Here is a 24,365-nt window from a genome sequence, read left to right on the forward strand (position 1 = left end):
AATCCACTTGTACTGTAGTGATGCCCCAGGACACCACCGAGATACTTTGCTGCTATGATAAATGGTCTTTGCTATGCTGTTTGATTTTATATATTTTTATAGAGTTTTTATGTTTTCTCTCTCCTTTGCAGCTGCTAATTTTGCTCCTGTCAATGTGCCGCACTCTGGCAGTGTTTCACTTTCCCCTTTTTTTTGAAAGCTGCTTCTAGTCGATGATACACTAGTACTCACATTTATTCAATTTGTATTTAAAATAAGAAGAGTTCATAAGCTAGGAAAGCCTGACACACCCTTCTGAGAAAAATCATATAACCATTGGTGCATAAACTTGGTATCAATTTTGAGAGTTGAGTTTACTTCTTAGTTCTGTTTTTGGCTGTTTTCTTAATAGCTCAAATTGTCAGATTGCAGGTCAAAGTTTATTTGTAAGTCCTATGTTTGGGACTACATCTGTTTTCTCCAAGAAACCGTGTAAGGAGTTTTAGTTAGGTTGCTGGGTTAGTTCAGTACACACAACCTTTCTTTTTCCCCCATAAAAATTGTCTAAAGTAGTATTTTCAGCTATGCCTAATTATCATTCATACCATTTTGAAGAAGTAGGCAAGGCCACTGGCTGAGGTAGGCGGAAAGGGAGGTAGGGAAGCTGCAGGAAAGGGGTAAAGATTTGTAATGGTAACAGGAGTTAGGGAGTAAAAGCTAATTAGGAATATGCTGAGTCTTGCCTAAGTTGTCCTGGACTCAGTTGAGCTTAGTCAGCATTTACGAGGGCTCTAACAGTGAGGTTGTATAATTTCTGTAGCAGTGCTTAGCTGCTGGGCATAGGACTGAAAAAGAAGGATGATTGGACTGCTTTGGGGCTCTGAAGGGCAGATGTGGCAGATGAGTATTTAAATTTAAGATGTTGGAAGTTCGGATCACTGAACCTTGGTTGGTGGGAAGAATGGAATAGAAAATATGAAGGAATTGATCAATTTGTAGAAAAATGGGAGAAAGAGAAGGGTTTGGAGATTTCAGTGAGGTTTTAAAATAAGTAAATTAGAAGTAGTAATTAAGAGAGCTGAAGGAATAGAAAATTTAACAAAATGCTAATGCTAAGAAGCATTAGCTTGGACATCTCATCCTCTGAAGACTTTCCTGGCATGTTCGATCTTGTTAATTGCCTTCCTGTGTGCTGTGGCCCCTTGTACTATACTCTTACAAAAGCTCTCATTGTATTTCAAGGATCTTTACTTGTCTGTTTCTGTTCCCCACTGTAAGCTCATGACTACAAAGATTGCTTTAATTTGCCTGTTTTACAGTACCCTGGTACCTATGAGGAGCCTAGTAGGTTTTAAATAGAATAAATAGGAAGTTGTGTTCACAGTGGGTAGTATAGTTTAGGAGGACAATCTTCAATGGGAGTTCCTAATGTTGAGAAGAGGTCAGAAGTCTTCAAAGTAGAACAAGAAGGAAATAGGGGTCTGGGTAATCTATCTTCATACTGTGTGTTCATATTGGAAATTCAAATTACCGCTTTATTTTGGTTGTCCCCTGAATTATTTAAGGTTTTGAACATTTGTATATCCTGCATCAGGTATTTATTTTGCTTCCTTATTAACTAAATCGAAGTTTTTTCATTCCCATTATTTTCTTACTACATTAACTTTAGTTTCTTCATCTTTGCCTCATGAAAAATATTTTTAGGTGTAACACTCTATATTTAGAAAATAGCTGATTTGCTTGAAACCTTTCCTGTGTCCTTAGAAAATTGTAAGACCTGGGGCAGCCCGAGTGGCTCAGTGGTTTAGCGCCGCCTTCAGCCCGGGGCATGATCCTGGAGACCCAGGATTTAGTCTTAATGTCAGACTCTCTGCATAGAGCCTGTCTCCCTCTGCCTGTGTCTCTGCCTCTCTCTCTGTCTCTGTCTGTGTCTCTCATGAATAAATAAATAAAATATTTATTTAAAAAAATTGTAAGATCTATATAGTGTTTGGTTTGCAGAAGGAAGTATGGTCTGGTGGAGTCATACAAATATGAGTGAATCCCTTTTAGTTTTCTTTTCTTTTTTTACATTACTATGAGACTTTTACTATTTATAAAATTTTCTTGATAACATCCATGTCTCGGGTTTCTCATGTGAATTAGATCATGTATGTAAGTCATTTATATAGGAGATTGATAGGGGTTCAGTGCAAATGTCTCTATAAATGTCTGCCTTTAAAGTTAGTTTGTAGGATTATAAATCGCATTGAGCCCCACCATATCTCTGTAGAACTGCCTGTCCGCCTTCATTCAGAAACAAAGCAAACTACTAGTATCAATAATTTAGACTGAAGGGAAAATTTGAGAGTCTCTAGAAATTGTTTAAGGTGTTTTTTTTTTTTTGTGTGTGTGTTTTTTTGAGTGTGTTTTTTTTTTAAACTGGTGAAGAAGCTGGATCGCAGAGAGGTGATTTGCCCTAGGATGTGTACTTGGTTAGTTTTGGGTTTCAGGATCATCTACTATTAATGGTGCTGAGAGTATATAAAGACTTCATTCATTTAGGTACTACTGGGATGTCTAAATTTCCTGATTAGAACCAGACTTTTAACTGACAAAAAGCTTATCTGTAACATTTTTCGTTGCTTTCATATGTTTCATAAGCTTTCTTTAAAAGATGTAAGGATGGGGCACCTGGGTGGCTCAGTTGGTTAAATGTCTGCTTTTGGCTCAGGTCATGATTGCGGGGTCCTGGGATTGAGCCTGCATTGGGCTCCCTGCTCAGTGGGGAGTCTGCTTCTCCCTCTGTCCCTCCCCACCACTTGTGCTCTCTCCTCTCAAATAAATAAATAAAATCTTTAAAAAAATGCGGTGACCTAATTATGACCACATTTCCGCGCCAGATGTTATTTTTACAAATTATTCTTTGGTTTGAAGTTAGGTTTTTTTTTTTTTTTTTTTCTTTTTCTCATCAACTCCCAACATTTACTCTAAAGCAGTGCCACCCACTTTAGCCAGTATGTGAACAGTTTGTCATTGGTTTTTATGAGATAAGTAGCTTGAGACAGATTGTTAACCAGTCCTCTGCTTCCTTTATTGAGATAGTTTTCCCGTGGAAAAAAAGTGGAGTTAAAGGGTGTGCATAGGATGCAGTTGGTTCACATTCTGGTGCAGATTCCTTATCTCATTGTGGACTTGTAATAAACCATTCTTAGACTATCACCTGTTGGCAGGCCACATTTGATCCAGAGGATTATATGCCAGTGCTTTTCATTTATTCATCCAACAAAACCATTCTTAGACTATCACCTGTTGGCAGACCACATTTGATTAAAAGGATTGTATGCCAATGCTTTTCATTTATTCATTCAACAAATGCCTCTTGAGTCCTCCTATGTACTAGGATGCACCCTTTCATCTCATGGGCTTATATATGAAAGGATGCACCCTTTCATCTCATGGGCTTGCAATCTAGTTCTATTAGAAATACCATTGCTGTTTCTCAGAAGTTCTGTTGTTTTTGTAGTAAACAGTATTTTTGCAGTTCAGTTTTCTGCTCTTAAGCCTTTGACTTAAGTGTATATATTTTTACATGTAGTGTAAGATGTAAAAACATTTTAAATTTGATTATCTTTTTTAGTCGATTCTCCTAACATAGGTATAGAATTATATTTTCCATAAATAATGGTTATTTCTCTTTTAAATTAGAACTTCCAAAATATTAATAACTAAGAATGAAGATAATAGAACTTTTTATTTCTGATTTTAATGGAAATGCTTTCCATATTCACTAGTAAGTATGATGTTGGCTTTTGGTTTAAAATAGATCACCTTGAGGAAGTAGTTTTATATTATTGAATTTAAAAAAAGAAAATGAAAAGGAGTTGAATTTTATTAAATGGCAAAAAAGGTAATCTTTGATGTGATTCTATGGTTTTTCCACATTTGACCTACTGATGTGTTATGTTAACAAATTTCCTATTATTAAACCATGTTTATAATCTTGTGGGAGTTTATTATATTGTTAACGAATTATGATAGCTCTAAAATAGTAATCTAGAACCCATTTATTTCTCTAAAATAGATAAAAATAAAATGAAACATTTGATTTATGTGTATCTTTACAACTACTGCTAATATTACTTTTAGTTATATTTTTGGCTCATATCATTCTCTTTTCCTGTGAATTCTCAAACCTTGAAAAATAGCAAAAGTATTTTTGAGTCACTTTCTAATTTTACTTGAAATTTAGGTTTCTGAAGCAACACCTTTTTATTAAGAATATAGAAGGGCGACTCCTGGGTGGCTCAGCAGTTGAGCATTTGCCTTTGGCTCAGGGCGTGATCCCAGGATTTGGAATCGAGTTCTGCATCGGGCCCCCTGTGGGGAACTTGCTTCTCCCTCTGCCTATGTCTCTGCCTCTCTCCCTGTGTCTCTCATGAATAAATAAATAAATCTTAAAAAAAATAATATAGAAGGAGTTAATTTCTAATAAAACAGTGCCAACATAAGTGGATTATGCAGCATATAGGGATAGAACAATGTATTAACCAAACCATTGTTTGGTTGCTTATCTTATATTACTGACAGATGTCCTATTTGTCAGACTTTAAGTATTTTAGAGGTTAAATTACAATATTAGAATTTTAATTATGAAATATAAAAACTGGCAAATTAAATTGATGAAACGAATGAAAGAGCCTGTTGCTTTTGCTTACAAAGGATAAATCTTCTAACACATTGGTTCCCAAACTTTAGTCAGCCTTACAATCACTGTAGATCCTTGCTTAGCCATATGACTGATGGGCCACACCTCAGAATTTTCTGTTTCAATAAGTCTTTGTGATCCCAGTCATGTGCAGTTCTGGTCAATACCCAGGTGATGCTGATGGTGATGGTCTAGGGACCACACTTTGAGAGCCAGTGCACTGATACTCTGTAGCAGATAGCAGAGATTCCCTGACTTATTAGTAAACAGCTGATTTGATCACACAGTTCTAGCAGATGGTGCTTAAAAGAAAATTCAGCAGGTCAACTAAAAGCCGAGAAGCTTAATATTTTTCTTAATGCTTGTTTTTAGTAGACTCATTAATGGAAGATCGAGGGACAAAATGTAGAGAATTACTATGCTTCTGTCATTGTGACTATGTATACGTTCTTTTTTTTCCCCCTAGTGCAGTTGTCCCGATAAGTACTCCATTCAAATTTAGATACCCCATTCATATTATAGTCCGTAACATTTATAGTCAAGATCACACTGATTATATAGAGACAAAATTTTATGATATCAGTGGAAAGATCATAAATATAAACATCTTTATTCATAAATTCTTTCTAAGTATGTATGATATGCTATATTTATTTACTAAGTATGTATGGTATGGTATAAACTGTGCATACATTTGTGTAAGTAAATAATTATACACTGTGATAAGGGCTGTGAAAATGCAAAAGGTTCTAAGAAGTAGTGGAATGTGAGAACTTAATTTAGGGAAAGCCTCTCAGGAAATTCATTAAGCTGAAATTTGAAGAATTGGTAAGAATTTTGGCTACACAAAGGAGTTACAGGAAGAGGAAGTACTACTAGCATCACTAGATAGGCATTGTGTACTAACATCTTTTCCATATATTATTCCACTTAATAACCCTGTTGGATAACATTATTCCCAAATTTTAGATGAAGAAAACTGAGGATTGAAGATATTCAGTAACTTTTCTAAAGTTACCCAGCTGGGATTCTATCAGGTTTTCCTGATTTGGACTCTCTAGAAGCACAAAAGAAGGAAATAATCTCATGATTCATAGATAACCATATTGACATTTTATTATGTTTCATTATTTCAGTATTTAGGCATTTTTTAAAATAGCAATCAAATTATGTATACAAAATTATTTACTGAAAGACATACAGCATTCAAATGGAATATACAACTGTTTCTGGAATACTAGTAATTTTTTAATAGTTTCATTTCATAATATATTGATTTTGGCCTTCATAGAGATAATGAGAAGGAAGAGGTTTCACAGTTTTTATGAAATCAAATGAAAGGCATTCTGTTATAGTCCTCTTTGGGAGTCAAATTTGGTAAATCATTCCTTAACTTTGTTGATCTGATGGAGTGACATTTTTATAAGCGATATTTATAATCTAATTTCTGTTCTGTTTTTCTCATTTTTAAGGACTATAAATAACTTGAAAGAATAAGACCTAATCTTGACTTGTAGTTTTATCATTTGAGAATATTGTACTAATAGTATCACTATTTTTTTTATGCCATTACTTTTCATTAACTGATTTTCATTTATTACATGAAGTCAGTTTTGTGTATACAGAAAAAGAAGCCATTTGGATTTCAGTCTCTATTTAAAAGACGGTCCCTAAGGATTATGTTTCTTTCATTTGAATTTTTAGTCTCTACCATGTGCATACTCCTTTACTTTTGTAGACAGACCCCAAGAATGCCAGAAGAGTTAAAAAATATGTAGAATATAAGTCTTGCTACATTTTATGCTTATTAACCAAATTTTAAAAATATTAAAGGTCAGATTTTGTTTTTATCAAACTTAATATCTTGCCTTAAATGATATATGCCTATTCCTTTTGGGTTCATTATGTGTCATAGTGATTTGTGTTGAGGTATTTCTTTTGTGCACATCTACCTCCAAGAGATTTTAAATACAATTGCAGAACTTTACATTTGTAACTTGAGAAACAAGGAAACACATTTTAAAAAGAAAATCAGAACACTATTCTATAATAGTCATACATAAATCAGTGAAATTCATTTTAAAAAGCGTGATAATCGTGCACTGTAGTTTAATTTCTAAGCTGGTAAATGTAAATTGAGTTTAGATATTAGCCAGATATATTATTCACACGTAAGCCTTAAAGTGATGTGTGTAAATAATTCTTTCGTCTTAGCTTCTTTCTTTGGTAGTAAATTTTTTATTGAAAATGTCTCCAGTTTGGGGCAGCCCGGGTGGCTCAGCAGTTTAGCACTACCTTCAGCCCAGGGCCTGATCCTGGGGACCTGGGGTCGAGTCCCACTGTCCCACATCAGGCTCCCTGCATGGAGCCTCCTTTTCCCTCTGCCTGTGTCTCTGATTCTCTCTCTCTCTCTCTCTGTGTCTCTCATGAATAAATAAATAAAATCCTTAAAAAAAAAGTCTCCAGTTTTTAAATATATTTTCTAGCCATAAAAGTAATTTTTAATGTATTTTTCCTTTATATAGTATTTCTTTAGCATATCTTTTTTCCTGTACCTGTTATCAAATCCCTTTTGTGTCCTTTTATTTTTGTTTAGATGATTGTTCATTCATCCAGTCATTCATCCAGTCATTCATTAATTTGTTCAAGGAATGTTTGTTTAATTACTATGTGCTAGGCATTTGGCTAGATGATGTGGAAAGAAAGAGATGGAAAGAGAGAATGGGAATTCTTTTGTATCTATGCATTATGAAGTATGACTCTTATGTAGGTTTTCTTGTGTGGTCATCACATGGAAATAGATTTTTACCATTTCCATTTTACAAATGAAGATTTGGGTTCAGAGAGATTTAGGGATTTGCATAGAGAACATAGTTTATAAGTGACAACTGTGATTTGACTCCAAGAATATTTGATTTTGCAATGTTGCTTGCCTTCCTACATGGGAAACAGGTTAATAAAGTATACTTGTCTTCATAGGGTGTGTAATTTAGTGTTCTCTGTGCTTTGCGAAGATGTCTGCAGGGCTGCTCAGGAGAGGTTTGAGCTATCTCTGTCCTCCCATGCAACCAGAGTCTCCTTTAAAAGTCCATTTCACTTATTGGGCTTTCTCATAGCATTTCAAGTGAAAAATGGATTTTGCAGTTAAAAAGAAAAAGCTTCAAAAGAAAAAAACTTCAGATTCACTGGTCTAGAATTTTTATACATTTACATACATGTGTAAGTAGAGAGATAGTCTCATACATGGAAACTGAGAATGATAGATGAATATGAGGGAATGATGGGGATAAATATGTGAAAAGAGTAACAAATACACTACTGTGGGAATATAGAGGTGGATAGAAGACTTTCAATTTGGAGGATGAAAGCTTGTGAAAATAATGCCATTTGCATTCTGTCTTCAGAGCTAAGGTAATGTTTGGCACTGTAGATACTGAGGGGAGGATAACAGTGAGATTAGGTAGGGAACACTGCAGGTGAGGAAACAGCATGTTCAAAGACCTAGAGTTGAAGATGAAGCATATGGGCAAATAGCTTAATGTGTCTGGAGAGAAACTTGATTATAGGAAATACAAAACTACTGATCGATATCAGAATTCAGGAAGTGTTGAATGACTAAGGAGTTTAGACTTTTCCATAGGTAGTGGGAAAGCTTTAAAAGGTGTTTGGAGGGGGATCCCTGGGTGGCACAGCGGTTTGGCGCCTGCCTTTGGCCCAGGGCGCGATCCTGGAGACCTGGGATCGAATCCCACATCGGGCTCCCGGTGCATGGAGCCCGCTTCTCCCTCTGCCTGTGTCTCTGCCTCTCTCTCTCTCTCTCTCTCTCTCTGTGCCTATCATAAATAAATTAAAAAAAAAATAAAAGGTGTTTGGAAAGGTAAAGGTATGATATGTGTTAATACTGATTAGGAAGGATTGATTATAAGCAGCATGTAAGATGGATTGGCTAAGGGGAAGACCTGTTGTAGCAGTACAGGTAATGGCAGTGGGAATGAAGATTAGGAAACAAACATGAGTGATAATGTGAAGTCTGGATTGTTAGGTATTAGGGACTGTTAGAATTAATAAATTAGTTACCAAAGATGATTCCAGGGTTTCTGTCCTGGAGGAATGCAAAGCTGATGGTGCCAAGTAGGGAGTTTGAGTGTTGAGTTTTATCATTTGTGTCTCAGGTGATTCCCAAAAGGTATGAGGAGTTTATCATAATTGTTTATTAATAGCATAGAAACGACAAGAAATCAAGATGAAGCCTAAAAGGAGTAGAGATATAAATTAATCCAGGAGGTAAAAATGTAGAGAGATGCATATAATAAAGGTGCTCTCTGATTGCTGAGGCATAGCAAAAGTATAACTGTCAAGCTTCCTAGCAACTAGGAAAGCATAACATTGTATACTATACTGTCTCAAATTAAAGCAGATTCACAGTCTACGCATAGCAGTTAGGAATATAACATGTTTTGGTGATAAGGTCTATGAGACTTTTCCTCCATAAAAGCCTGTTGGCCACTTAATTATGTAGTCAGCAGTGTCTCTACAGTAAATATAACATCAAGGATTCAGTTGAATCTTACAACGGCTTTGACTTCAAGCTTAGGAAACAGCACTCTTAAGTAAAAACACATTTTTATTTCTTTCTTTCTTTATTATATTTTAAAGAGACTAAGGGAAAGTCTGATCCCAAGATTAGTGGTTTCAAATTGTGCTTTCTGGGGACATAGGCGTTTCATCATGGAACTCCACATTCCTGTTCTCTCATTCCCATTTTATTTAGAGCAGCTCTACATTTATTTCTCTTATAGATTAGGTTTGCATTTTAAAATTTGGTGTTTGAACAGAGTTCTTTAGCTTAAAAAGGTTTGAAACCATTGACTTACAGCAGTGGTCTCCAAATTTTCAGGGGAAAATATGAAGACTTTTATTTATATATTTTTGTGCCTTAAAATTTCAACTTTTATGAATAATTTATAAGGTCAATAATATGTTAGAAAGGTAACATATATAACTTATAAACAAACAGTTGTGGTTATCACATTCATATTTTACTGATGGGTTACATTAAAAGTGAGCTGAGCTAGAAGAATGAAAAGACAGTAACTTTTAAGATAATTTTTAATGAATATTATTTCACAGAGTTTAGCCTTCAAAACTACTTGGTTTGCTGAAGATTTTAAAGTTTTATTCTCTGGTTAATACCTGGCTAGCTTTTATTTTGTGTTGTCATCTAAAGGCACTAGCATGTTCTTTTAGTCAGGTGAATGGAAGTCCAAACTTTGTTTTTGTAGTACTAAATTGTCATACCATATATTAGATGTACTTGAGATTTTTCTTAGTGTCTTGACATACTTTATCTCCTTTAAATTTTGAAACATCCATGTGAGGCATGGCAGGCAAGTGCATAGTTTTTATTTTCCTTTACAGATAAAGAAAGCCATGTAAGAAAGTAGAAGGGCTCTAGAACAACGTTCTTCTGCTTCTCTTCCTTTTTCTTTAGCTTTTGTGCCTCTTATCACTGCCCTGTAAATACCTTCCTAAAACATGGATCTAGGGTTGCAGGTGCAAAGACTCAAAGTAAAAGATACGTGTCAAGGATTTGGTAAAAATAAGCATGGTTAGATGAAAGGAAGAAGACGTTGAATTTTGAGTGAAAATGTTAAATGCTCAGGCATCAGATGGTAAAAACTTTTCTTCTCGTTGGCAAATTCCTGTTGATTATCAGTGGCTCCCTAAAGACATGAGCTGAGAAGAATTATGGTCATACAAAGTCTCGATGGGGAAAAAAAAATGCCTTGAAGTCTGCTCTGGGTGACCTTTTGCTGACCAGGAAGTATGATTCTCTCCAGAATATAATAAATATGGCATCATCATAGTATTTGGAAGAGTCATAGAGAGCATTATGTAGTTCGGTGCTGGTAAGTGAAGCTCAGAAAGGTGTTTTGTCTTTTTATATCATGATAACTTCTGCAAATAGATCTAAGTTCTTGACTTGAAGCTCAGTCCTTTGAAAGTCCTTTAAAAGTCTAATATGGTAATACTAGAAAAAATTGGGCTTGGAGAAAACTAAATGTGAAAAAAATCAAGAGGAATAATTTATTAAGACTATGTTCTGTGACTAGAACTAATCTTTTTTCCCCCCTCACCTTGTAGGCAAGGATTTATTCAACAAGAAACAAGTCATTAAACATCAGCAATTAAAAGGTTAACCTTAAAATTAAAAAATCCAGTTTATCAAATTCCATCATCTTTTTTGACACTCAAGAAAGGAGGTTTGATTTTTGTTTGATAAGGCAATACATGTCTCTCAGAATAATAATGTGATGAGTTCTCAGTAAGTGCACATTCATGTGGTACACGCAGGGAACAAGGAGAAAATAAGACTGTATTCATCTTTAAGAACTGGAATAGTGATTTGTGGATTGAATAGTCTTCATTGGATCAGTCTTTCATTTATACTTTCTGATTTCCTGGCTATCATACTTTTTCTTTTTAAATTTGTCTCCTTCATAGAGCTACCTATTAAATACTTAGGTACTCTGAACAGGTGGATACTGGTCATGAGGAGCTTTTTAATATACAGCCCCTTTGTTCACATTAGTCAGTTTGCTATATTTTGATTTCCTTATGTGTAGTGGAGACATTCTTAAGCTTGTAAGAATGAAGCCTGCTTTGAAGCATTGTGGATGGCAAGTCTTGTACCACTCTGGTTATAAATAGTCCTTTATACTTAAGAGATTTAAAAATTCTGTACCTACCACTTTTTTTTTTTTTTTTTTTTTTGGTCTCCCTGTCCTAGTCCTGAGTCTTGGCTTATCACATTATTTTTTATTTTTATTTTTTATTTTTTTAAATAAATTTATTTTTTATTGGTGTTCAGTTTGCCAACATATAGAATAACACCCAGTGCTCATCCCATCAAGTGCCCAAGTGCCCCCCCTCAGTGCCCGTCACCCAGTCACCCCCACCCCCCGCCCACCTCCCTTTCCACCACCCCTAGTTCGTTTCCCAGAGTTAGGAGTCTCTCATGTTCTGTCTCCCTCCCTGATATTTCCCACTCATACTAAAATTGGAACGATACAGAGAAGATTAGCATGTCCCCTGCGCAAGGATGACATTCTTTATTTTTTAAATGGCCTTCCTTTCTTTCACCTACTACATATATTCCTCTTTTTGTCTTTAAGGCCATTTCAGCTTTCATATTCAGGTGTCTATTTTTTCCCCAGGTCTTTCCAGTTAAGAATAAAGTGCTGGTTCATACAAAACTTCTTGCAGAAAAATATCACATGCTTTTTTCTGTTCTTAATCTTCACTGGATTTAAAATTTGTGATAAGCATATCTTTCTGTGGGCTCTTAATTATTATTGAACTGCCTATCATAAAGCGATTACAGCTTAATTATGTTACTATTCTAGATGATGTTCAAAGGGAATTATATCTATAGCTGTGGGCTCTCCACTGGAAGTTTGTAATCCAAGGCAGAGCTGGACACGAATGAAAAAATGGGAGTAGTGCATGAGTGGGCAAGTAAGGGCATGTCCTTTTTTAAGGGTGAAGAGCAAGTATATATAGGTAAGAGGGGAGGTAGGCTAAATAAATGAGGGACTTCTCCACTGTGTAAGAACTAAGGAGGTTGAAAATTCTACAGTCTAAGAAATCCCTTCAGAGAAGGTAAACTTGTTGGAGCTCTATGATAATCAAATTCTTAGTATACTGCAGAATCCAGCAGATATTTTTTCTTTGTCATATTTACTTCATACCATCTTTTATTTCTCTCAATTAGGAAGCTTAAATTACTATTTGGGCCTGACAATTTTTCATATAGATAGTTGTCTTCTGTATTTCCTGTTTATTCAGTACAGTGATCATGGAATGGAAAAGAGACAGGAATAGGCATCTGTGATTATAAGGTACTTAAAGAGTAAAATACTAATATGAAATATCAAAGAGGGGAATTAGTTGGAAAATGAAAGTGTGAAGTCCTGTCCACTGAGGCCTCTGCTGGCTAAGATTCTAGACTGAGTTATTAAAGGCATGATTTGTGAGCCATCTAGAATGTGAGCACCAAAATCCCAATGGTTTTATTACTCAGGGGTAATAAAATAATAATAATAATAATAATAATAATAATAATAATGCCTCTCAAACTCTGTGCTGCCAGGGCCTCTAATATATGTCTCAAGAACATAGGACAAATACAGTGTTTTTAAACTCCAGTAAAGCATTTGACAAGTTTGTGGGGAGACATCATTGACAACATGGATAAACATAGACTGGTATCTAGTTAATACAGTTGTGCAGCTTAATGAATACAAAATATCTCAAATTATTGAAGACCTTGTTTTATAAGAGAGTCAGGCACCACAGTACCCTATTTCTTGTTCAAAGTGGGTAGATCGAGGGGTGATCATGAGAGTTCTCTTTGGTTTTGAAAAGTGGCTTTTTGGAAGTGGTAGTAGAATGGACTTTCTGTCAGTTTCTTAAAAGTGTCTCAGAATTAAGAATTAGGAGTAAACTACCAGGTGGCCTTCACTCAGCATCAAAAAGAACCCTGTAACCGAGATGAAGTGGACGACTTCAGGGAGCTGGTAATATCTGAACAAGCCGGACATTCCAGTAATTGAATGTTATTTTGAACAGGGTATCTCAAACTTTGTTTTTCCTGGGGATCTTGTGAAAATGCAGATTCTGATTCAGAAAGTCTGCATGGAGCCTGAGGTTCTGAATTTTAATGCAAGCTTTCAGGTGCTGCTCATCTGTGGACCATGCCACAGAGTAGTCAGACTTGTAAGAAGATTTCAGGATTGGAAAGTTGATAATACATATGTAATAACTGCAATGACTTCCTGATTGGGTTGTAGACATTTTACATGTGTTTATCTTACTTAGTTCTAACAGAAAATTTCAAGGTAGGTGGTACATATCTTTATGGTTGAAGAAATTGAGACACAGGGAGCTTAAATAGCTTGCTCAAGGTTTTAAAAGTGATGTAACGAATTATTTTATTTTATTTTTAATATATTTTTAAATTTTTGCTTTAATTGCACGTAGTTAACACAGTGTTATATTACCTTCAGGTGTAGAATATGGTAATTCAACACTTTAGTTCATTACCTGGTGCTCCTCACAATAAGAATAATTGGTGTAACTGGAATTTCAACTTAACACTAAAACCCTGGCTAGGTGTATCATTTTTATGAGATTCTATGATTTTCATGAAACTGATTCTCCCCCATCAAAATTGTTTTTAATTGTAGGAATTTGCCCTATTTCTTACAACTTGAGCATGGGGATAAAACACCAACATCATTACCAAATTTGTTGTATGGGTTTGATGTTAAACATTAAAACATACTGTCCACTAAGTTTTTAAAATTACTTTATATATATAAAATTATTTTGTATATATATATGTTGAAAAATACTGGCAAATATTAAAAAGTCCTTCATAATTCTATTATCCAAACATAATGATTATTACCATTTTGAATTTCTGTGATAACATGCTCACCCTTGTACAACCAAAGAATTGAGACTGTGTTGTTTATAATGAGGATCATTTTTTTTCTTCCACTAAGCACAACTTGAATAATGACAAACACAACACTCTTCCTAGTTTACCCTCCCCTAATTTTCTTCTAACCACCAGCAACACCAGCATCCTCTCCTAGGCTGCAGTCTCCTTTTCCTGTTCCTTGCTTCTCCCAGCCACAGTTGCCAAACTCTGCTGCTGGTTTCTTTGTAATCTCTCTTCAATTTAGCCCTGTTTTTTCACATTCTGGCCCAGCTTTTTCTTACTAGATTAAGGACTGGTAAATCACCATGTCATTCTTAAATGTATTCTCTTTTTCATTAGTTGATTCCTCTGGCTGCACCTAAAACCTTTTGTCTTCTCTTCTCACATCTTTTCAGTGACTTCTGATGAAAGAAGCATGAATATTTGTAGAATTTAGGCTAAAGCCAGTGAAGCATCTTCCCCTATCAGCCTTTGTTTTTGATCAGATCTTTTTCTGTCTTCTTGTCCATTGCCAGATAGGATATGAAGTTGCATGCTTCCTTTACTAAAGTGTTGTATGTAGGATTTCATACCTGCGTATATACTTAGTTCATTTTAATGAGTGATTCTATCTTGCTCTACCTTATTAAAGCTATTTGGTGTGATCATTAAAACATTATGTACCAAATTAAAAATGATTGGAGAAGTGTCTTGAAATTTGCAGATATTTAAATTGCTTTCTTTTGTCTCCAGTTTTTTTTTTTTTTTTTTGTTTGAGTACATGTTTCATCTACGTACCATGACCTGTGGTTCCTGGCTAGGGCTTCTTTTCTCACTGGATCCATACAGACTGAGTAATATAATATTACAGTTTTATTCCTATCCTTTGACAGAAAAAAGGTGGCTAGAACTCTTTTGTGGCTTCTGTAAGAATTTTTGTTTTTAATACTAGTGGAGAAAATGGCTGTGGATGAAATTGGGAGGAATAATAATACACATCAAAGAGTTATTTCCTAGAATTATGTATGCAATCTCTTTGGTAGGCAAAGAAAATGTACCTTTATCAGTGGATCTTTGGGAATTTCAAAGATTTAAGTGAATAAGAATTTAAGAAATTATAATAAGAAATTAAGATTTAGGAATTAAGGTTGCCTTGTTCACTTAGCATGAATGTGGGTGTATAACCTTGTTTTGGTAAGGACAGTAAGACCATGGTAAAGGGAACCTTATGGATTATTACAGAAACTAGGATTTGACTCCAGAGCAGACTGACATAAAGGCCATGACTGAAATCATTATTGTTCTAAAAATTTTACAAATGAGGATTATAAATTCCTTGTGTTTGATGTAACAGTGGAATTTTTAACTCCTAAATGGTATTTTCGTATCACATGAAGCATATATACTGTGTGGTGTGGACATTGAATAAGATTATTGATTATGATGATTGGGTAAGAATTATTTAATTCCTTGGAACCTTCATTTCCTGGTCAAATATGACCTAAAACTTATCCCTTTATATACTCTTCAGTTTCATTTTTTCTTAATCTCTGGTTCTCACTGACTAATATTAAAGATATACTTTGGGAGAATTTGGAGTCTCAGAGATTCTCTCTCTTTTTGTATTTTGGTAGTTTAATAATGCTAAGTTAATGATGTTTCTGAGAATTGATAGCTTTAGAGATGCAACTGGGATGAGGAAGTAGCTTCATGAAGGTTGTGTATACCACTATTTAGGCGATTATGGAGAGTGAGAAAGCTTGGGTTTGAATCTCTGCTCTTCAACTGTGTTGGCAGGTTTTATTACCTCATTTTCACTTTCCTCATCTGTAAATAATTATAATTCCCATTTCATATAAGGGAGTTCTGAGAATTAAAGGAAAGAATGTTTATAAAGGGTTTAGCACAGTGCCTGACACAATAAACAGTCAACAAAGAAAAGGTAACAAAAACAAAATACAGTTTCAAGCATACTCTAAAAATCTTAGGAGTTATGTTAATTACATATATTTCTTAAAATACATAAAAATCTTAATTAAATATATTTGAAGTTTAAAATATTAAGTTTTTAGAATAGATTAATTATATACTGGAATAGCTATTTGAACCTAAAAGAAAAAATATTCATATTTTTGGTTGTATTCATCTTACTAAATTATCTATGCTCTTGACTTTCTCTTTCTTATTAGTAATTGCTTGTAGGACATGTCCTCATTGACGAATATCTACACTAGAAGAAAGGGAAGAAAAGTAACTGAAATTTTAGTGTTTTCTTTCTTGTGAATAGCTTTACAAATGTTTAGGGGAGAAACAATTTGGAAATGTACATATTTTGTATATACATCTTGCCTTTAGTTTATCTCTGGGGTTAAAAGTTGGCTCTCTATTGGCTCCCAAACTTGGCTAAGTTACTTGTAGAGCTTTGTTTAAAAAAAAAAAAAATTCCCAAGCCCCTCTTGTCTCTCCTTCCTTCCCAAGACCTATTCCTCAGGTGATTCTGTTGATCAGTCTGATGTGGGTGCCACTGGGCTGTAGCAAGTAGTGTATACACTATGGGCCCTTTAAGGGAGCATACTCGCTCAGTCCTTTTTTTTTTGAAAGCATTATTGTCAAGTAATAAGGCCACTGAGTTTCCTAGAAAGGTATGTATGGCAAATAAAAGTCTCTTTTTAAGAAAATTTGTCAACTATGCCATGTCTAAACTGAAATTACTCCTTATGATGTGATTGTTTTTTAAATGTTTGTTTACATTTAAGTTCCAGTGGATTCTTCTTTATAAAGAAAACTATAAATCAGGCTGTTAAACATATATTCTAATTTTTAATATTCTTATATTACCATATTTCTATGTTTTATGATATCCTCCCTTAGAATATGTCTCATGAAATGGTTGATACTTGTTTGCCTTCCCTGCAGGACCTGGGCCTAGGGTGAGGCAAGCCAAGTGTCTAGGGTATAACATTTAAGGAGGCACTCATTTTTCAGGGTTGTGCACAACCTCCTTAAACATTTGCCCAAGATGCCTGCTTGCCTCACTCTAGTCCCAACCCTGCTCCAGAGAGTAGGCTGCATATAAATTATTTTAATTTTGGTTTAGCATAATCACATGCATGCTTGGATGTTTTATAAAAAACTAATGACAAAATGAAAATAATGTAGCCAAACCCAAATTTATATTACCCGGAAGAAAAGTTAGCTATTTGAAAAAAGATAACATTATCATTTTATTCTTGCATGTTCAGTAATTGTCAGAGCTTCAGAAATTGCAGTTCAGTAGAATCTTGTCTCACACTGAACTGTGCTTGGTGGTTTTATCTACTGGCAGCTACCTGAAATCTATCATATGTTTCTTAATTTGATGTATAGTATATTCAGCTCTTAAACTTATGGATATCATTGAAGTAATAAGCAGTGACTCGAGTTATACTACATTTTTATTAATAATTTTAGAATTCTTTGAGAATTTGCCTTTGATTTTTCTTTTTTTTTGGAGTACTACATCTGGAAATGCTCAAAAGTTGTTTGCCTTTTTAAGAGAACAGTTTGCAGTGAAAGTATAACTTCTTTAGAGGTGAGGTTCAAGTTAACGAATGATGGACTATAATATGAGGAAGCATAATATTGTGAATTATTATTTGGCAAACGTAACTAATGCAGGCATTAGCTGCTGAAGCCATTAATAAAGTACCACTTGTAGAAAGCTAGAGAGATAGGTAACACAGAACTTTCTCTGTAAACTCTCAGAATGTAAACTAGAGTACAACTTAGTTTATTCAATAAGGACGGAATTCTTTAAGTTTGATATGTTTGTAGGTTCAATGATTAATGTGTAGCTAGAATATGAAAATGACTATTTAGAGTCCGCTAAAATTTGTAGATGTGACATCATTGTCAAGTCAGGCATTTTATTCCTTAAAGTTAGAATTTATTTAAATGTACCTTTTTTCCAAAATAAATTTTTATTTCTACTTACAGTGGTGCCAAAGTAAGTTTTCCTACATAGAATTATTTAATATTTAGATCTGTTGATACTGTTTTAAAAAAACATAAACCCATAACAACTAAGGGTGGAGGAGTATCTAGATTTGTTTTTAGCTTTCTTTTTCATGGTTTCTCAGAAGTGTGTCATATTATAAATACATTCAAAATGTTTTGCTCTGAGGATATGTAGCATTCCTATAAAGGTTAAATCAATAAAAATGATTTGGACACATTCCTAAGCATGGCTAGAACAGGTAGTCCGTTGTTTTAGGTACCCTTGAGTTCCTGGAGCAGATCATTATGGCGTAGCAAAAGAACTTACTAAAAGTTGCTTTCTATGTGTAGATGCATCAGCTTAAAAAATAGTAAGAAGATTTTCTGGCCTTCTAGAAATGAATATTTTTAAAGTAGCCCTGTGTATATTGATTTAACGATGTGTTTTACACTCAGTTAAAGTTGTGAAGCCTTTTTTTTTTTTCTTCGAATGCTGAAGATACACCATAATTGATAAGGAAGAGGTATGTACAGGAAAAAATGAAATGGGCAAGCCTTTCCGGCCAGTTTACAATAAATGGGACTGTTATGATTAAAGAAAATGTCAAACAGTGTAATTGCAATATTAAGGATTAGATGTGATTTATTTTTATTTTTAAAAATTTTTAATTTTTTTTAGTTTTGCCAGTTTAGAAGAAAATTCTGTAGTCACTGGGATGTTATCTGTTCATTTGAACAGTTCAAAAGTCAAATGTGTATTTAAAAGCATTAACTTAAGCATGTATTTAAAAAAGCATATGTATTTCTCTTGTGATTAGGGTTGGCTTTTTAATATGTTACTCTTGCTAGGTAGAATATTATTTCATCCGTATGTTTGCTGTTTTCTTGTTCATTTAATATGTTTGAGTATGTAAGTTTACTTTAAGTTTATATATAAGTTTTCAGATCACATTTTCACAGCCAGTTTTCAAAAAATATATTTGTTAGCTTATAATAATATGATGATGTATAGTTTCCTTTAAAACCGCTTTGAGGGTATTAGATATTTTTTGGATAATGGAAATGCAATGAATTGATCATGTATTTGGCTGATTAAGATTTAAATCAAGGTGGCAAATTTAAGTTACATATGTTAATATAGTTTCATTGTAGAAAATCTTATTTTGTACTTGTAATATATAATTACTTTGTAAATAAATATTTGATGAAAAATATTTTAACGTTATTTATTGGAGCACATGATTTTATTTCATAGCCAAGAAAATGGTTTGAACATCTCAGTAAAATTTTTTTACGTATAGAATAAATGTATAAATATAAAGTGGTTTAATCATTTACTAATTATTTATAATTTGGCAATTTAAGCCAAGTATTTCACTCTTGTAAAAAAAAAGTTATTTAAATGTTTCTTAATATATTCTGATTTGTCATTATCTTTATAAAAATAAGTTATGAAAATAAAAATAAGCCTAATCTGTATATGGCCCAGTTTTCTTTCTGGATTCTGTGAATGGTAATTAAAAAAAAATGTCTTTATATGTTTTTCTCTGGTCCTATTGGTACACTAAAATATTCTGCAATGTGCTTGTGCTTTTTATAAAGGAAGTGTACTGTTAAATTTTTATTACTAAATCAAGAATGGTATTCTTCTGGCAGTACTGGTTGACCCTATCTAGCTTAGATAATGACAGTTTTAAAATTAGGTGGATGCTAGTGGCAAAATGTTTTGAAAACGTAGGTTTTCCTGCTAAGATAAAGAGACTGAAAGAGACAGGGAGGGAGGTAAGGGGGGTATTGGAGAGAGAGAGCAAGAACATAGTGTATTGCGTTTAGTTTTAACAACTTGGGGAATGTAAAGAATTCTGTGTGAACACTGAAGTTTTAATAATATGAAAAAAAGGAGTTTCTATTATGGAGAGGAGGAGGATTTAATGATCAAAGGTTTGGATTATTTTAACTTTTATGTTTATATTGCTTTACGAAGGTACTATATATGGTTCATTGTATAAGTACTATCTGCTTTATGGATTATCTTCTTAAATATTTTCATTTTGTACTGAAGAAGAGCAGTAGCATTTTTTCTGCATTTTTATCAAAAACTGAATTACTTTAAAAGCTTTACAGATTTCATGAGAGGTTAATAAAAATTAATCCTACTGGATTACCTTTTTTAACCAGTTATCTTGCCTAATGTTAGGATATTATTGTCGTAATGGAAGTTTTGTCTTATATTGTCCTAATTTTCTTATATTGTCCGATATTTTCTTATATTGTTCTAATATTTCAAATTGGGTGATAAGAGTCTTTAGTATGAAATGCTTATATACTTTTATAGTATCCATGTTATGGTAAACATACTGACGATATAATGTAGGTTATTAACTTAAAGAGTTTTCTTTCTATACTGTGTATAACATAGTAATATACCATAATAATAGTGCAGATTTCTATAATGTGGTAGGATTTTATGAAATTGAGAATTCACTTTTCTTAAATAGGTTATCTTTGAACTATATTTACAAAAAAAATCTTGTAGTAAAATTATTAATTAAAGGGAATCTCTGCCCTGTATCTTTTGGATACATATATGTCCATTTTCTAGGACCAAGTTACACTAATACAGTAAAACCAGTAGATTAAAATATTAATTATAAAATATAGCACTTTTTTATCTTTATAGCTTTGCAGTGAATTCACTTTGCCTAGATAATTATTTTAAGTAATTTTTAATCATTTGATAGAAATAATGATACCTTTCCACTTAAAGATTAATCTGGAAATCTGAAGTTTAGATTGTGAAGTTCAGTAGAGAAATTTAAAAGTAGAATTAATTATGGTTACTGCTGAAACAAAATAAGTAAAAATGAGAATGCCTAATTTATTTACCCAGGTTAAATATGCAGTGAGTAAATATATAGAAAATATACCTGTTTATCTCCAAGCCAGACTTGTTCTTTGAGAGAATGTCTGTAAATAGGTATCTGTTAACAGATTAGTTCATTCATATTTACCTTTGTGAACTAATAATTTGCTTAACTGATAATAAGTGTTTAGTTATTTTAAGTTTATAACTGAAAAGTAATGTCCTTAGGTCTTACAAGTGTAGTTTTGGTTATTTTTATCTTGAATTTCCCAATAGCTTGGGATGTCTTCTTGCTGTTAATGGTTTTACAGTTTGACATTTCTTTGTTAGTATATATGGGAGAAGGATTTGGTTAGCTCTCACAAAAGAACTACAAACAATAGGTTAGTTAAATAATTTACAATTTTTTTTTCTTTGTTTACAATCATTATCTTCCGTAGTCACTTATGTGGATACATTTGTATGCACATGCAAATGCGTATAGTATTAAAATTTTGAGCGGACTAATAATTGAAAGAGATTTAAGTTATATATTTCGTTTCTGTATAAAAATATGTCCATGTTCATACAAAGTTCTGTGGAATACCACAACATCATTATTCTCATTTTTCCAAAGAGACTGTGTATATATTGGTTCTTAAAACCTTATTGATGATCGTTAATTGTGATTTGGCTAGCATTTTTTTCCTTTATTATTATTTTACTATTACTTTTTGCTTATACTGAACCACAAAATGGATTTAATTGTAAGACATCTGCCTATAAGGAATACGTAAACCATCACTTGGCATACTCATGGTTCATATAAATTTTAGAGGAACCAATAAATGTGTAAATTTTTGAGTTTTAAACTTAGTCTTTTATGTAATTGTTGATGGCATAATGATTTTAGTAGCTACTATAGATGTAAAAAAAAGTTAAATGAAAGGTAAAGTAAAATTCATTTATTTGATTTTGTGGTAAAAATTATTTGCCTGGCACAGGATATTTAGCTGTGCCTTGTTAAGAATGTCATCTCTCTAGTGTAACTCACATGTAATTTCTTAAGGGATGGCAATAGAAATAGTGTAGATAACAGCATTTAAGCTAATTGCCACACTAATCTTAAATACATGTCTGAGAATAATGTTAACTTGGCAGATTTTCTTGGCAGATTTATTATATTATCAATATAATAATTTTAAAGTATCTTAAATACTACTAAAAATGCATTTACGTAATGTATCTATATGGTGCAGAATTGCTTCTGGGCAATTGATTTAAAAAATGAAAAGCACCAATCAAGATTAACATTTATCCTCTTTTTACTAGAACCAAAATCACATTTGTTATGATTTTTGGTCCTTAAATATATATTTGATGTTGAATTTGTGAGTATTAACAAGAATATAGTGTATTGATAGGTGTTGTGTTAATAAATGATTTTTTTTTTTCACTGCAAATATCAAATGCTTTGTAGCAATTAGCCTTTAAAGGACTCTTAATTCTACAGCTAATTTTATTTGGGAATTGTTTTATATATACTGGTAAATGATGAGGTTTTTATTTTCTAGTCAAATAAAGCGTATTTATGAAAAGAATGCTTTAGAGTTAACATCCTGTTTGAACAATAACAACAAACACCTGAAATGTTTGAGATGGTCTTACTTAACATCCATCCTTCTACTACTACCGTTCCAAACCTTGAATCCTAGGTTCTTAAAAAAATATTATAAAGGGGAGAAAATTCCTAAGAATTCAACGTAAGGTGAAGATACTACATATGTAGTAATAAAAGAACATTTAATCTCAGTTTTTTTGTACAGATCTTTAAAAAGTTACGTGAGAATGTGTATAGCCTGTTTTTATATGTTTGCTGTTGAGTGGACAAAAGCTTGTGGTCAACTGTGGTGACAATTGTAAGGAAATTCCCTTTGAGTAAGGTATAGAATTTCCCCATTATTTTTTCAGTTTTAACACATTAATCAAAACACATATCCACTGAATTCCATAATCTTTGAAATGGCAGTATATTGTACTAAGGTGTATATTTTAATTATATGAGACTTCCTTTTCTAAATATTTGTTTTAAAATAGTAAACATTTTAGATTTCATGAGGATTTTCCTTATACTTGAGGCAGCTTAGAATATTTTGCTCTTTAGAAAATACTGACTATTGGAGTTTATTGTTATTAGTGGAGTTCAGGGACAGATTTTTTTTTTTTTTTGTAGTTTTTTTCACTGGAATTCCTTGGTATAAAAGTAAAAAATAATGCATTCAGGTAACCTGTTGGGATGTGTCTGCCTAAATTAGCATTGGTTTTACTAGCACCCGTTTAATAATAAGTCTTGAATGCTAAATGACTAGAAAAAATAGTTATGCTTTGTTACATTTACAATTTTGTTATTTGCAAATAACAAAATTTCCTTTCTGCAAATAATAATTTTTGTCTATTTGACCATATGTGTAATGTTTTTAAAGAGACATTCTAGAGGTAGGTTGTTCCAGCAAAACCTCTATGTTAAAGTCTTTTGTTAGGTAATAGCATTTGCAATCTTACTGCTTTTGAGGAGCTTTTGCATGACCTCACTATTGACTTAGAGTTGTCACATTTTAGTCTCCTGGAACAAGGGTTAGAACAGCATGGAAGGTTGATATTTGTGTGCTTTGGACAGGAATTTGAGATGTTACCCTGTTTGCCATCAGTTTTGGAGTAGGTACGGGTGCATCATTAATCATAGGAAATGCAAAAATAAATAATCCAGTCCCATTGGATTTTTTTATATGAATACTTACCTTTTCCCTTTTTTGTATATACAGTTGAGGTATTTAGGTAACCCCTAACCTTTAGCTTCAACAAAGAAGTACAGTATAAAAATATTACCACAGTTTTCATGTGAGCAGCTCTAGAGAGGGAAAAAAAAAAGCCCTCTAGATGGATATTTGTTGAAAAAAAAGTTGTGATACAGAATGTCTTAACTCAGCCCCAATACAGTACTTGAAGACCACCAGTGTATAAAATTGAAAGCACATGAGTTTTGAAGCACTAGAAAAGGTTTGTAATTGATTAGCGCTGCTTGAAAGTATTGAAGTACAGTGAGTTTTGATTTGTGAATGGTTCTATTCAATAAAGATTAATTCTGTGTGTTTGATAAAATCTTAGTGCCTTCAATGAGTTAGTTTTTTCCTCCCTCTGCAGTTTATTTAACCATCAAATATTTCAGTGTTCTTTTAACAAACTGGAACATTTCTATCTTACTGAATTTAACTTTAGCATGACTGATTTAAACAAGTCAAACTATCAGTGATTAGTTAGAAGGGTGTAATTGAATAGATTAATTTTTATTCTTTTAGAATAACTAAAATGTATCATAATGTTATCATGTATATTTC

General features: G+C 33.1%; 2 protein-coding genes and 1 pseudogene across 13 annotated transcripts in view; 2 read left to right on the forward strand and 1 right to left on the reverse strand.

Annotated features, from left to right (window-relative positions):
- RUNX2 (RUNX family transcription factor 2) overlaps positions 1-24,365 on the reverse strand; it is a 220,174-nt gene that overhangs the window by 192,317 nt on the left and 3,492 nt on the right. The window lies entirely within an intron of this gene.
- SUPT3H (SPT3 homolog, SAGA and STAGA complex component) overlaps positions 1-24,365 on the forward strand; it is a 602,245-nt gene that overhangs the window by 28,402 nt on the left and 549,478 nt on the right. The window lies entirely within an intron of this gene.
- Positions 11,704-11,804, forward strand: LOC140637495 (U6 spliceosomal RNA; annotated as a pseudogene).

This window comes from Canis lupus, chromosome 7 (genome assembly GCF_048164855.1).
Source record: "Canis lupus baileyi chromosome 7, mCanLup2.hap1, whole genome shotgun sequence".
In the NCBI taxonomy this organism is placed as follows: domain Eukaryota; kingdom Metazoa; phylum Chordata; class Mammalia; order Carnivora; family Canidae; genus Canis; species Canis lupus.